The sequence below is a fragment of the Triticum aestivum genome, chromosome 3B, assembly GCF_018294505.1.
Source record: "Triticum aestivum cultivar Chinese Spring chromosome 3B, IWGSC CS RefSeq v2.1, whole genome shotgun sequence".
In the NCBI taxonomy this organism is placed as follows: Eukaryota; Viridiplantae; Streptophyta; class Magnoliopsida; order Poales; family Poaceae; genus Triticum; species Triticum aestivum.
The window spans coordinates 198,410,492-198,426,168 of NC_057801.1; the positions used below are offsets into that span (position 1 = coordinate 198,410,492).

The 15,677-nt window shown below is 45.9% G+C and overlaps 1 pseudogene; it reads left to right on the forward strand.

Moving 5' to 3' along the window:
* Positions 1-10,862: 10,862 nt before the first annotated feature.
* Positions 10,863-11,001, forward strand: LOC123073091 (uncharacterized; annotated as a pseudogene).
* The last annotated feature ends 4,676 nt before the right edge of the window (positions 11,002-15,677 follow it).

The following is a 15,677-nucleotide window of genomic DNA, read 5'->3' on the forward strand; positions in this document are numbered from 1 at the left end:
GAAACCCGGAAGATGCTAATCACATCATTTTAAAATGCGCATCGGCTCAATTCTTCTGGAGTTGTATTAGATATTGCTTCGGTTCCATCTGGAACTTGTCCTCCATAAATGACATGCTCATGCTTTTGAGTCAATGCCGCGGACAAGCCTAGCGTCAAGAGTTTTTTTAGCTTTAGCTTGGGAGCTATGGATAACTAGTAACAAGTTAGCCATCGAAGGAATCATACTTGCTCACGCCGCTAACTATGTTTTCAAATGGGCTCTTTTCTTTCAGCAATGTCCCCTCCGGAGGAGGAAGGACGGTGAGGAGGTGGTGAACATTCTTGTTAGAAGGGAGAGAGGGGTTTGACGGAATATGATGGATGTTGTATTGAGCCTCACGGGCGAGAATATGTAGGAGTACAGACTTGGAGGGCAAGAAGTCTCTCCTAGAGATAAGGTAGGCGACAGATTACAAATCCTAGACTACCAAATATATGTAGACCAAATATATCTCTAACACCCACTGCAGTCGTAGTGGTAGCGTTGCGAACAGCAGGAGCGGCGCGGACGGTCAGACTGGAGAGAATAGCAGCCGACGGGATGACATCCCCCCGCAGTCGTAGCGGGAGTGTCGCGGACGGTATCGCGTTGTGGACGTGTTGACTGTAGAGGAAGCCGACGAGTTGCTCAAGCGGATGATAACCCTTTGTGCCGATGTCGAGGTGGCCGAGAGCGTAGGGTGGTGTAGCGGTGGTCGAGGTAGCCGTGCGAAGAACGTCGTGGTCGATGTCGAGTCGGGGTAGCCAGTGTCGAGGATGTCGCCATGGACCGGGAAGACGCGGCGGCCTGAGGAGGCGGCGACGGCGACTAAGTCAGAGGCGCGGTGACGATACTCGAAGTAGGCGAGGAAGAACCCGACAGCGAGACGAAGACCGGCGCAGACGGTGGCGTTCCTGTGCCTAGGGAGGCGGCACGACACATACAACGTCGAAGTCGACGCGCGGGGACGGCAGAGTGGACCACGCGCCGCGACGCTATGGCCCGAAGAGGCGACCCAGCGGCAGACGCGCGTCGGGGAGACGTCGGAAAGACCTCAGGGCGGCGACAAAGACCGCGTGCCACGCTCGCTACGGCCCCATGAGGCGACGCAGCAGCGCAGGGTCCATGCAACCACGGGGACGTCCTGGAGCGAACGACCTCAGGGCGCCGGTGAAGCGTGGGCCGCGGCACTACGGCCCGAAGGGGGACGCAACGGCAGCGCGCGGGTCGGTGTAGCCACGAAAAGAACCACGGGGCGACGGCAAGGACCGTGTGCCACGTTCACTACGGTCAAACAGGATGACGCGGCGGCAGCGCGAGGGTCGGTGCAGCCACGGAAACGGCTTGAAACAGACGGCTCCAAAGCGGCGATAGACCGCGGGCCACGGCACTGCGACCTGAAAGGACGACGCAGCGGCAGCACGCGGGGTTAGTGCACCTGCAGAAAGAACCACCAGATGGCGACACTGCGGTCCAAAGGTGATGCACCGCCAACCCATTGCTCAACGGTGAAGAGGCGCGTGTACTCGGTGACCCGATCTGCGACTGCGTTGGACGTGACAGATGATTGACCCGGCGGGGACACGCGTTGTGCGGATCCGTACAAGTGCATGCATGGAGACATGCACCGGACGCAACACCATGGGCGTGTTTGGTTGCCCGGGTCACATTTTGCTGCATGGCATCTAGCATGCTGGCTGAGTGTGGCCTGGCTGGGCTAATGCAATTGTAAATTCAGATGTGTGTTTGGTTGCTTGTGTGATGTGGGACTGGCCAAGCTGAACATGTGTTTGGTAGGTTGTATGAGGTTCCACAAGCTGAGTGAGATGTTGTTTGGTAAACTGGTCATGTTGTCAAACAAGAGAAGCATGTCTCCTTCAGCTAAAATTAACCGGCAATCTTTGTTTACAAATACAGCAAATACAGGCAATCATTTCGAGAGAATACTGTACGCCGTCTATGACCAGCGACATCAGCCATGGCACTAGCCGAATTTCAGATTCAGGAAATCTTTCTTGACAAATTCAGTAAAACTTCTCTTGTTATCACTGGCAGTCGTCGTTCCCTGCTCTACTCCTCTACAGCTGTTTCGGTTGTGCTGCTCTTCAGAACAATTTCAGAACTTCAGAAAATCCCATTGAATCATCCCATATATATGGAATACTACTAGATGATCAAGTGGTAGAGTCCTACTTCATTTACAGCAAGTAAATTGACAACAAACTAAATAGATCATTGCTCACAAGGATGTTGACAGGGGATCTCTAGCACGGCGGATCTGGTTGCTGCTGTCATTCCTTGACGAGCGCCGGTGTAGGGCGCTTCTCCCCGGTGACCAGTGTCTTCCTGTATCCGCGGACTCACGTGTAGGCCGCTTCTCCCCACCGCCCAGCGTCCCCTGTCGTCACGGGATCCAGACGCGACGAGCCTCTGGTCACCGCGGGATCCACTCGCTAACGCTCGACATGAGGGCACCCAGCTCGTCCTCAACGGCTCAACCACACCAGGTCCGGTGAACCTGGCAAGGATTCATCGATCCTGCGGCGGATCGAGCTCGGCTCCTTCCCCTGTGTATCTCCCGTCGACGACAGCCGGCGAAAAGGGACGGCAGCGGCGACAAGGATGAGGAGGCGGCGGCGAGGATGAGGAGGAGGCGGCGGCGAGGACGAGGAGGCGGCGGCGGCGGCGGCGGCGGCGAGGATGAGAAGACGGCGGCGGCGACGAATCCGAGGTCGAGCAGAGGGGATGGGAGGAGCAGTGTTGGGCACGAGAGGAAAGCAAATTCGGGAGTTATGGCGAGGGGGTTCGTGACCCCCCACGCGAAACTGTACGTGTGGTGCAGAGGTGGGTGCAGGCATTGGGCTCAGCTCGTGCATGCATGAGAGGAACGGCCGATTCTGGCGTAGCTCTCAGCCTGGCTGAGAGGGTACTTTTTGCATCAGCTGGGCCTGGCCCAGATGGTCATGCAGTTTACCAAACAAGCTACAAATTGCATCTGAGATGCCATGCAGGTGCAGCGCGGGCAACCAAACACGCCCCATGCAAGTGGATCATGGGTCAATGCGGGCGCCAGATCCTGCAGTAAACCCCGCCCACGCAAGAAGCACGAGGGGGCTACGTGGTGTGGGACGAAGGGCCAGCCAAGACCGCGGGAGCGGCCTCATGCGCTCGGCCGCGCGGATGACCGGCAGCGCAGATGCTCCATCAGCCAACTAGGTCGCGCGGGACGCGTGAGTCGCGAGGCGGCCAGCCCGATGGGTCAGCATAGTACTACTGCGCAGTGACCGCCGGACCAGCACACCCGACGCATGCACGGAAGGTTCGAGACGTCATGTGGCAACTGATCTGTCCGAGTCGACGAACTAGAGCGCGTTGTAGATGACGAATGGCGGCCGGCGATGCAAGTCGATCTATAGATCGGAGAACCAAAAAAGAAGGGCCGATCAAGACGACCGGCGTGAGAGGGATCAAAGATCGGAAAAAATACTCTCTAGGGCAGCCGGTCAACACGGCCGGCGGACGATACGGGCCACGCGGCCCCCGGCGGCGGTCATGGAGGCCAACCGTCCCAGGAGCGGCGCGCCGGTGCAGAAGCAACGACGATGGGTTTAGGATCGAGGTAAGGCTAATACCATGTTAGAAGGGAGAGAGGGAATTGACAAAATATAATGGATGTTGTATTGAGCCTCACGGATGAGTATATATAAGAGTACAAACTTGAAGGGCAAAAGTCTCTCATAGAGATAAGGTAGGCGACGGACTACAAATCCTAGAGTACCAAATATATGTAGACCAAATATATCTCTAACAATTCTCATCAATCTCAAGCATCTCCATGTCGCTCACCGGAACGCCGAAGATTAGCTAGGTGTTCGTTTATCCCTAATCGTGCTCCTCTTGCAGTTGAGCTTTGTACCCTTTTATGTAACCGTTGATGTACTCTTGAACTTTGTTACCCTATTGTCATTAAATTTATTAATTTAAAGCCGGACATTGCTTGTGCATGTTTTTTTAATAGATGGCCTAAACATCACGCATCCTCATAGAACACACACCAAGCTAAAGGAGTGAGCTTCCTTGTTAGTGGATGATGCTTGTTGGAATTCTCTATGCTTTCGAATGTATGCAGTTTATTTACTACTCCCTCTGTTCTATAATATAAGAATGTTTTTACATTACACATTTTTGACACTAGTGTAATGTCAAAAACACTCTTATATTATGGGACGGAGGGAGTATTTCATATGCAGTGTGAGCATAGACTCCCCTTGTGCCAACTTGTCAATTTCAAACAATGGTTTGCAGTTCTCCTGCATTGCTCGTGAAAAAATAATTTATTGTATTTTTTAGGGATAAGGCCTAGTCTTTATTCAGCATAGTTCATAGAGAGTGGGATAATGTTTACATTATGTGGTTGGCCAAACCACATATGATGCTCAGGGGATAAGTTAAGAGCAAATCTAGCTAAACTATGAGCTTCTATATTACTCTCTCGGCCTTCAAAAATAAACCTACAAGAAAAAGCAGTAGAGCGAGCTTTGATCTCGCTTATGATTGCTCCGTGTTTGCCATGAGAACCTTGAATAATATCCCAAACTATTTGTTTTGCATCTGATGCTACCACAAACTAATGTAGCAGGAGGTCTTCGGATGCACAAAGTGCTTCCCTGCATGCCATCGCTTCAAGTATGCATGGATCATCAACTCCTTGCACCACCAGAGCGGTACTGCCCAAATAATTTCCATCAACATCCCTACACACCACATCTACAGCGCCACCTCGTCCTGCTCTCACTGCCGCATCAACATGGAGTTTTGCATGGTTCATAGGAGGTGCTCGTTGGCGAGCACGCACATTCCTGCCCACGTTTGCGCGTGGAGCAGTAGCCGGTTTACTGTCCTCTACAATCTCCAATTCTCCACTAAACCTTGTGGTGAATGAAAACAGTGATTGCGGACTCTGAAAAGTTCTCTCGTGAATGGCCTTCCTCTTTGTTGACCAGATAGCCCATAATGTGACAGATAGCTTCAGGAACTGTACATGCAATAATGACTTCATCCGAGCAAATAGCCAACGTTTTGCACTTGTTTTCATGTTTTCCACCAACGACTGCCCAATCTCCTCCTCGACCAAAGCCCAAGTGCACCTAGAAGTGGTGCATTCTAGTAACGAGTGTCGCCATGAGTCCGGCGACCCACATAGATCGCAAGCCAAAGAGTTTGACATGTGTCGATGTGAACGAACATCTTCGGTCGGTAAAGATTGCTTTGAAAGCCTCCATAGAAACATGTGTGTTTTCCCTAGTACTTGTATTTCCACAATGATTTCCACTCCTTCTCCTCACTTCTAGTGCCCCGAGGCACCCGCAGAGCCATCCAACCAAGCCTCCCTGCGCTCTCTTGTAGCCACCAGCATATTGCATGTCGATTTGAAAGAAAATTGCCTATTTTTCTCAAAGCGCCAATACCAAAAGTCAGTGATCTTATGGGTACATAGGGGTATATTGGTGATAACTTTGACATCAAACAGCACGAAGATCTCCCGAACCCAGTGCACGTCCCATGTTGCTGTGGATGGGTCAGTAATCTCGGACACGTACCTGGGTGGGTTCGCCACCATGCATCCATATGGGCGGAGCATCTCATCCCTCGGTAACCAATTTTCTGTCCATATTCTTGTATTCTCTCCATTGCCAATTCTCTTTATTAAGCCTTACTTGAGGGTCTCTCGACATAATTTGTTGTCAGTCAGTTATTTTTTTGATAGACACGCATGTTTTTTTAGAATAGGGAGTGGGGCTCAGGTTTTTTTGGGGGGATTTTATCATTTATGCCATTAGTTGTGTCCCGCTACTTAGTTTTGCCATTAGAAGTTACAACTACTCAAAAATGGCATCAATTCGTGAGATGCTTGCTCAAAAATGCCATTAGATATTTAAAAAATGTCATCGTTCCGTTAGATGATTGCTCTTAGATGATTGCTCAAAAATGCCATTAGACATTGTTATTTTGACGTCAAACCCGTTGACCATGTTATATGACAAAAATAAGCCTAGACACACATGTCAGTTCTCTCAATCTCACAATGATAAGTGTGGCCCCATTTTTCAAGAGTAACTAAGCAAATAATTTTACAGGAAAATAAGAACATTGTTGGGATCAAGTGGACCCCATACTTTATTGTAGTGAGATAGAGAAAGAGCTGGCATGTTGGTTCATAGGTATTTATGTCATTATAACATAACAAAAAAAATTTCAGATCACAATAATGGTGACCAATGATATTTTTGAGCATGTGTCTAACGAAGCGATGACATTTTTGAGCAGTTGAAATTCCTAGTGGCAATACCGAGTAATGAGACATAACGGTTTGAGTGAAGGGAGTGTGGGCTCAGATGGGACCTCCTACTTGACGTGTTGTGTGTCAAATTGTCAATGAAACAAACAAGTAAGTCCGCGGATTGGCCCACCCCATTACCACGCACTCCAGTGACTCGAGTTTTTTGTTTTGTCTTATAAAAATACATAGTAAAAACTATTTCTAAAAAGTTATTTTTTATATAAAAATTGGACATAAAAAATTTATAGAAACATTTTTTAAAGATGTGAATTTTTTCTAAAATTCTCAAAATAATTTTTGAAAAATGATATTTTCAAAAATCAATATTATTAAAATATCACAACATTTCGAGAAAATTACAAAAAAATAATGAATATTTATCTAAAATGTAAAAGAAAAAAAGAATGAATGAACTGATAAAAAGGAAAAAAAAACAAAAAAGGCAATCAGGAACCTTCCGTGCAGTAGTACGTGTAATGCCTTAATGTGCCAGCCCAATATAATTACTACCAGTGGCCTGCGCGTTTCATCAAAAATTTGACAAAATAATCATCAAATAAGATCCGACTATGCGAGCAGCGCTATAGCTTTGCTTGCACGAGTCCTATCCGTCAGGGCTATATCTCGCTTAGACCGAGATGTGGGAGCAATTAGTTGACGAACGCTTCTTCAGGAGCCACGCAACGATCACTTGCGGGTGGGCTGATTTTGTTTTTTTATCGCACGCGTTTTCGGCTTTTAAACCTGTTTTTTCTCAGTTTTTCTTAACCTTTTGGGTTTTCATCTGTCTTCCTTAGCTTTTGAACCAACAAAAACTTTTTGAAAAAAACACACAAAAAAGTGTTTTTTTGCTTTTGCGAGAGGCACGGTTTTACTTCCGCGAGATGCACAGTATTGCCTTCGTGAGAGGCATGATCGTACCTCTCAGGAAAAAAAACGCGTTTTCTTTTTTTCCTTACTCGAGAGGCACGGCCGTGCCTCTCGGGAATAGAAAAAAAAACAAGTTTTTCGTTTTTTTCCCTTCCGTGAGAGGCATGGTTTTGCTTCCGCAAAGAGGCACAGTTGTGCTTTTGCGAGAGGCACGGTCGTGCCTCTCGGAAACGGAAAAATCGTGTTTTCTGTTTTTTTTTCCTTCAGCGAGAGGCATGGCCGCGCCTCTTTCGTAAAGGAAAAACCCGTGCTCCTGGCTTGGTTTTTTCGTTCGGCTTTTTCCTTCTTCTTTTTGTGAGAAAAAGTTCATCAAGACCTATCAACATGAGATCTAGTTTTGAAGATCTCGACGCGAGGAATTCAACGGTGAAAACGGTTTGAGATTTGGACGGACGGTTTAAAAAGATAAAATATTTTGAATAAATGGATCTAGGAAAAATAGGAAAACTCCCGGGTTGCAACAAGTGGCGCATATGCAGCGCCACTTGTCGTAACCTGGGATATGGGAGTGATCTTTGCAACGAGTACACCTCAGTTAGTGATTTCGCCGAGATGTAGCCTGGCTTCGCCTGAAGGTATAGGGCCGGCCAGTTATGGTAGCACAATTTTCCACTGTGATGCGACCTTTTGCATTGGTGTTTTCTGTTTATTTACTTTTTATTTTCTTCTTTGGATTATTTTCATTCGTTCATGTTTTTTACTTCATTTTTCTTTGCCCTTTTTCCTTATTTTTTTACATTTTCATTTTTTCTTTCTTGGTAGGTTTTCCCAATTTTCTCCGTGTCTAATGTTTTGCAAAAGTTTCTTCTTTTTTCCCCTTTTTTTTCTGTGGTTTACTTTGTTTTTTCCTCAGCTTACATTAGTTTTCCTTGGGTTTTTTTTCAACAAATGTCTAATTTCTTTCACACACAATGTACATTTTTCGTATATGATTAACTTTTTTTGCTGTACATTTTTCGTATACATCTAAAATATTACTAATTTTACATATTTCACTTTTTAACACATGATTAACATTTTTTCAGATACATGTTTTGATGCCACTATTTTCATACAGATTTTAGTTTTCTTATACATAAGAAACATTTTTCTTATAAATGTTAACATTTTTTAAGTACATAATTAATATTTTATATTTTGTTGGTGTCAACCTTTTTCCATACATATTATCCATTTTCCTATAAACCAGGAATATTTTTGTTATACATATTCAGTATTTTTCAAATATATAATTATCATTTTTATAAAAAAATTATTTATTTCTACATTTTCCCGTACATCATGTAAATTTTTTATATGCATCAAAGACATTTCGTATACGTGTTTAACCTTCTTTCTTATATGGAGTATGTTTTGATGTCACTTTTTTTCATATGCATTGTACATTTTATTATACATTAGAAAAAAATTCAGTACACGCTTATTATTTTTCAGATGCATTAATAAATTTATTCAAAATTTAATCTAAATTTATTTTTAGAATATTTCGAAATAAAAACAAAAGAAACATGGGAAGAAAAAAAAAGAATGTGAAATAAAGGATCAGTTTTGAAAATTGTTTAGTGCCATTCAGGAAAATGTAAGTGGCATTTGAATATGATCACAAGTTCTAAAATTATGTTCGTGACATTTATTAAAGAAATGTGTGTAACAACAAAAAGTGTTTCATATCATTAAAAAACATTTGAATTATATGTGAAAATATCTAAATTTTTACAAAAAATGCTCAAACAGATATAAAATATCATTAAGTAGTAGAAACATATTGAAGGTGCATAAAAAAAGTACGCGCGTATACAAAAATTGTACATGTTTGGTTAACAAAATTGACTTGTAATTGAAAAAAATAAAAAGGGGAAAAGGAAATCAAAATAATAAAACAAACCAAGAAATAAAGACTGGAAATACCAATGAAAACCGTAAAGCAAAACACACAAAAAGACAAAAAAATCATTTGAAACCTCCCAAAACTGATAGGAGATTCCACGAACTTGTGTAGAACTTTCGCATAACCGCTAGAAGCGAGATACAGCTCTCTTGCTCACATGCTAGTTAGACGGGGTCACGAGCTGGGATAATAAAGGCCCACCATATGTGGGATTGTAGTAGTCGTGTAGTGCAAATTCTCCTGTTGTTTGTGTGCCGAGCTTTTTAGTGTTTCCCAACGCGGTTAGGTTTTTCTAGTCAAAACAGACTCTTGTTTATTGATCATTGTTCAAATACAAAGGAATACAAGATAAATCCGGTGGGTTTAGGAGCCATAGATAGCGCCCAAGGAAAGTCCCAAAGTGTGTTTGGCGAGGCTACATGCCTGATAGTTCGTCTCGTGCCCTTCAAAGATGAAGGAGCACTCCGTAAACTGCAAACCATTGACTTGATCTCCTTTATAATGCTAGCGTAGAGCCCACCCGTGCCCTTGTTGATGTTAGTTACAACTTCCTTGCAGTCCAAAGCTACTAACCCATGAGATAGAGAAGTACAGGGCAAGGGAAAGGGCTTCTCTACAGACCAGCGCTACGAGCGTCGCCGGATCATTGATACCTGAACATCTGATGGCCGATGCGCTGAGGAATTTGCCTGACCCGTTGCTGCATACTGCACTGCAAGAACAATAATTTGATGCTCGCGAGGTGGCCCCATCAACTCGGATTTTGCAGCAGCCAGCACCTAGGGGAATCCATCTTCACGAAGCGTTCCTGTTGATCGCAACGTGAGTGGTCAGGTTCTTTTCGGGTCTGCACTCATTAAGCTCCCTGATCTAGTTGTTGATGAAGTGGTTCATAATACGTTGGGTCTGAAAGTTTTGCTCATGGATGGCCTTCCTGTTAAAATAGTAGGGCCGTAGTTGTACTCGTGACAATGTAACGTGTTGTAATTGAGGCGCAGGTTGTTGGTTCACGATAGTCTCTATCTTGTACGTAGCTTGAAGTAGAGGGCAAGTTGATACCCGAACCAACTACCTGCGCCATATCTTGTAATCCTCATGTCTATATAAACACCAAGGCGTCCCTGCCAAGAGGCAACACGCTTAACGCAGCCAACCCTAGATTTTACATGGTCATCAGAGCACTTCTCGAGATCATCCACGGCGACACCTTCAAACTCCTTCCCATCCTCTCCATTTGTACACGCCGTCTCCGAGAAGCTCAGCAAGAACAACCAAGCCCTATGGCGGGCGACAGTTCTGTCGGCGATCAGAGGAGCCCGCATGGAGCAGTACCTCGACGTCGATCACCCGGTGCCACCCATGCAACTTGAAGTATCCTCATCTGACGGCAAAACCAAGACGACGAAGCCCAATCCGGAGTTCCAGACCTGGTATGCTCAAGATCAGCAAGTCTTTTCTTACCTTCTAGCAACTCTGCCCCGTGAGATGGCCATCCAGGTCGCTACCTGTCACACGTCGGCTGAACTCTGGAACACGATTGCAGAGATGCTTGCATCTCACACTCGTGCCCAGACGGTCAACGTGCGCATCACCCTCGCCAATCTGCAGAAGGGGAACTCCTCCATCACCGACTACGTCGGGAAAGTGAAGTCTCTGTGCGATGAACTCGTCGCTGCAAGGAAGAAGATCGACGATGATGACATCGTCTCTCACATCCTCGCTGGTTTGGACGAGGAATTTGATCCTGTGGTCTCCGCCATGTGCTCCAGAGTGGAGCCGATCACCGTCCCTGAGCTGTTCTCACAGCTCATCAGCTTCGAGACGCGGATGAAGCTCCGCGGTGGAGTGTCGCAGTCCTCCGCTAACGCTGCCACCAGAGGCCGCAGGCGTGGTGACCGTGGCCGTGGCCGTGGCGGCAACGGCAACAGCAACAACGATGGTGATCGTGGCCGCCCCTACATCAAGCCTGGCGGTCGCGGTGGACAAGGAGGAGGCGGCCACTACAACAACAACGGTGGTGGGGGCAACTACAACAACAATGCCCCTGCACCTAGGATCCAGTGCCAGATCTGTGGCAAACTGGGTCATCCAGCGTGGAAGTGCTGGAAACGCTATGATGAAGCCTACCAAGGAGGAGAAGAGAGGACGGCGAACCTGGCAGCACCTCAATATGGGGTGGATACCAACTGTTATCTTGACAGCGGCGCCACCGATCACATCACAGGGGATCTTGAGAAGCTGACTGTCCGTGACCGCTACACTGGGAACGAGCAAATCCACACTGCTAGTGGGTCAGGTATGGCTATAGAACATGTTGGTCATTCAGCTATTCGTACCCCTGATCGTGATCTTTACCTAAATAATATCCTTCATGTCCCAGAAACTAGCAAAAGCCTAATCTCTGCTAGTCGTCTTGCACTTGACAATGATGTTCTTTGTGAGATTCACCCTCATTCTTTTCTTGTTAAGGAACGGGGAACGAGGAAGGTACTCCTTCGAGGCAGGGGTAGATGTGGTCTATACCCCGTCAAGCACAAGGGCTCCAACGTCCAGAAGCAGATGCTCAGTGCCACCAAAATATCTTCGGATAGATGGCACCGACGTTTAGGTCATCCATCTCCTCTCATTGTCAGGAGAGTTCTTAGTCAAAATAAACTCCCTTGTGCTAGTTTTTCCAATAATGATTCTGTCTGTGACGCCTGTCAAAAGGGAAAAAGTCACCAATTGCCTTAACCAAAATCAATAAGTGAATCCATGTTTCCTTTAGAACTTATTTTCTCTGATGTTTGGGGACCTGCTGTTGAAGCAGTAGGCAGAAAAAAATATTATGTGAGTTTCATCGATGATTTCAGTAAATTCACTTGGATCTATTCGATCAAACACAAGTCAGAAGTTTTTCAAAAATTTCATGACTTTCAGCATCTTGTTGAAGAACAATTTAATCGCAAAATTCTTGCTCTTCAGACAGATTGGGGAGGGGAGTATGAAAAACTCAACTCCTTCTTCACCAAGATAGGGATATCTCATCACGTATCCTGTCCCCATGCGCACCAACAGAACGGATCAGCAGAAAGAAAACATCGACATATAGTCGAAGTAGGCTTGTCTCTCCTTGCCCAAGCCTCGATGCCCTTAAAATTTTGGGATGAGGCGTCTATTGCTGCCACCTACCTGATTAATCGCCTGCCTAGCAAAGTTATCAAGTTTGAAACCCCTCTTGAGAGATTGTTTCATGAAAAACCAAATTATTCCTCACTTAGAATTTTTGGATGTGCTTGTTGGCCTAATCTCCGACCCTATAACAAGCACAAACTTCAATTCCGCTCCAAACAATGTACGTTTCTTGGTTATAGCAATCTCCACAGAGGTTTTAAATGCCTTGATATTGCAACAGGACGAGTATATATTTCCAGGGATGTTATCTTTGATGAAAACATCTTTCCCTTCTCTACACTACACCCAAATGCTAGTGCAAGGCTTCGGGCAGAAATCCTTCTGTTGAATCCGGAGTTACTCAATCTTACCGATCATGGGGACAAGCAATATGTTGATGATCATTTGTTACATAGCCCTACTACTGACGAAGATGGCAGTGAAAAAAACTGCACTCCAAATGCTTGTGATTTTATGCAGCAGCAACAGGAAGCACCTGGCAGCGGACACGAGGCAGATTCGCCTGGTCGCGCTGCCACGGGAACGGATCCCCAGGCAGATCCTCTGACCTGCCCTCGCCAGGATTCGGGGATGCCCACTCCTCGGGCGCCGCCTGGCACGAGTCTCCAGGCCGGTCGGGTGGGCCGGACTGCTCTCTGTCTCCGCGCCCCACCTGTCATGAGGCGGGTGGATCTGAGCCTGGTCGTGTGTCCCCCGCTGCGCATCGCAATGATGACGGGCGCAACCGCGCGTTGGCCCGCAGTCCCGTGGCGGCAGCCGATTCGCCGAGGCCAGATTCTCCTGCCCGATCGGCGCGTGATCCAACGTCGTCCGAACGCGCGACAGGCGAGGCTGATTCTGGTGTGGCGGGATCGGGATCCTCTGCGGCTACCGAGTCTGTACACTCAAGTACACCTCCTCGGATGACTACACGAGCACAACGAGGTATCTTAAAACCCACAGTTTACAAACATGGGACACTAAGGTATGATAAGAACTTCAAATTTGCAAATTTTGCTGCTACTGGTGAGCCCCAAACTTTGACCGAAGGTCTAGGAAATGATAATTGGAAAAATGCCATGAATATAGAGTATCATGCACTTATGAAAAACCAAACTTGGCATTTGGTTCCTCCTAAGCGAGGGAGGAATATTATTGATTGTAAATGGGTGTATAAAGTTAAAAAGAGACCTGATGGCACGATAGATAGATATAAAGCTAGACTAGTAGCTAAAGGCTTTAAACAACGATATGGCATTGATTATGAAGATACTTTTAGTCCAGTAGTTAAAGCTGCTAATATTAGACTTGTTCTGTCTATTGCTGTCTCTAGGGGATGGAGTCTTCGCCAGTTGGATGTTCAGAATGCGTTCTTACATGGCGTTCTCGAGGAGGAGGTTTATATGAAACAACCACCTGGGTTTGAAAATAGTTCAAAGCCACATCATGTGTGCAAATTGGACAAGGCCTTATATGGTTTAAAGCAGGCACCTAGAGCTTGGTGTTCAAGATTGAGTGCAAAACTTCAGCAACTTGGTTTCAAGCCTTCAAGGGGTGACACTTCTCTTTTCTTCTTCAAGAAAGGGAAGGTGATTATATTTATGTTAATTTATGTTGATGACATAATTGTTGCCAGCTCTTCACAGGAGGCTACCTCAGCATTACTGTCAAATCTGAAAAATGAGTTTGCTCTTAAAGATCTAGGAGAGTTACATTACTTCCTAGGTATTGAGGTAAAAAAGTTGCATGAAGGTATTATGCTAACTCAGGAAAAATATGCCAAAGATGTAATCAAACGAGTAGGTATGAAGGATTGCAAACCCTCCAGTACACCTATGTCTATCACTGACAAGTTGTCATTATATGAGGGAGAATTACTGAGCCCAGAAGAAGGAACCAAGTACAGAAGTATAGTTGGTGCTCTTCAGTACTTGACACTAACAAGACCTGATATATCCTTTGCTGTTAATAAAGTCTTTCAATTTTTACATGCTCCTACTTCTGTACACTGGACAGCTGTAAAGAGGATATTGAGGTATCTTCAAGGTAGTGCAAACACAGGGCTAAAATTGTGTAAGTCTCCTTCAACCACGGTGAGTGCATTTTCTGATGCAGACTGGGCTGGATGCCCTGATGACAGAAGATCTACAGGAGGATTTGCAATCTTTCTTGGGTCGAACCTTATATCTTGGAGTGCAAAGAAACAGGCTACGGTGTCACGCTCCAGCACTGAATCAGAATATAAATCTTTGGCAAATGCAACGGCTGAGGTAATGTGGATTGAAACTCTGCTTGATGAACTTGGCATTGGAAGAACAGGTGTGTCATGCTTGTGGTGTGACAATCTTGGAGCAACATATTTGTCTGCAAATCCAGTGTTTCATGCAAGAATGAAACACATAGAGATTGATTATCATTTTGTACGAGAAAGAGTTGCGCAAAAGCTACTAGATATTCAGTTCATTCCAACAGGAGACCAAGTCGCGGATGGTTTCACGAAACCATTACAAGTGAAGCAACTACAGGCCTTCAAACGCAATCTGAACCTTGACACGTTAAGATTGAGGGAGGATGTTAAAATAGTAGGGCCGTAGTTGTACTCGTGACAATGTAACGTGTTGTAATTGAGGCGCACGTTATTGGTTCAGGATAGTCTCTATCTTGTACGTAGCTTGGAGTAGAGGGCAAGTTGATACCCGAACCAATTACCTGCGTCATATCTTGTAATCCTCATGTCTATATAAACACGAAGGTGTCCCTGCCAAGAGGCAACACGCTTAACGCAGCCAACCCTAGATTTTACACTTCTGACGTGCATGCCACATAACCCCTAGGGTGACCAGCACTCTGGTGAAGTCCCCATGTGGCAGGCTATCCATCAGTGCAAAAACCACCTTTTGCATCGGGTTCGGTGTTGTTTTCGATCATGTTGTCTTCGATCACCTCAACAAGTTCAGGATATTCATAGGCCCACACACATCGTGTCATATTGCAATGACTGAGAGAATGTTGCCAAGAATTGATCGGTCCGCAAAGCTCACAAGATGTAGTCAAGGACATGTTGCGACGGTGTCTTTAGGTCGGCTGTTGGTAACGATTGCCAATCTCCACGGATTTTATTTTTATTTTTGAGGGAACCTCGACTTTCCACAGTTTAGTCCACACCTTCTTCTCTCCTTCTGTGTTGAGTCTGGCCCACCGTCAATCCAAGCTTCCCGGCGTAGTTTGGTCGCTACTAGCATGCGATATATATGCACTACATACTGGGAAAGTCTCGTTCCTTTCATGAGTCCAAGACCAGAAGTCGCGGACTTGCATACACAGTGGAATGGACATGATTACTAC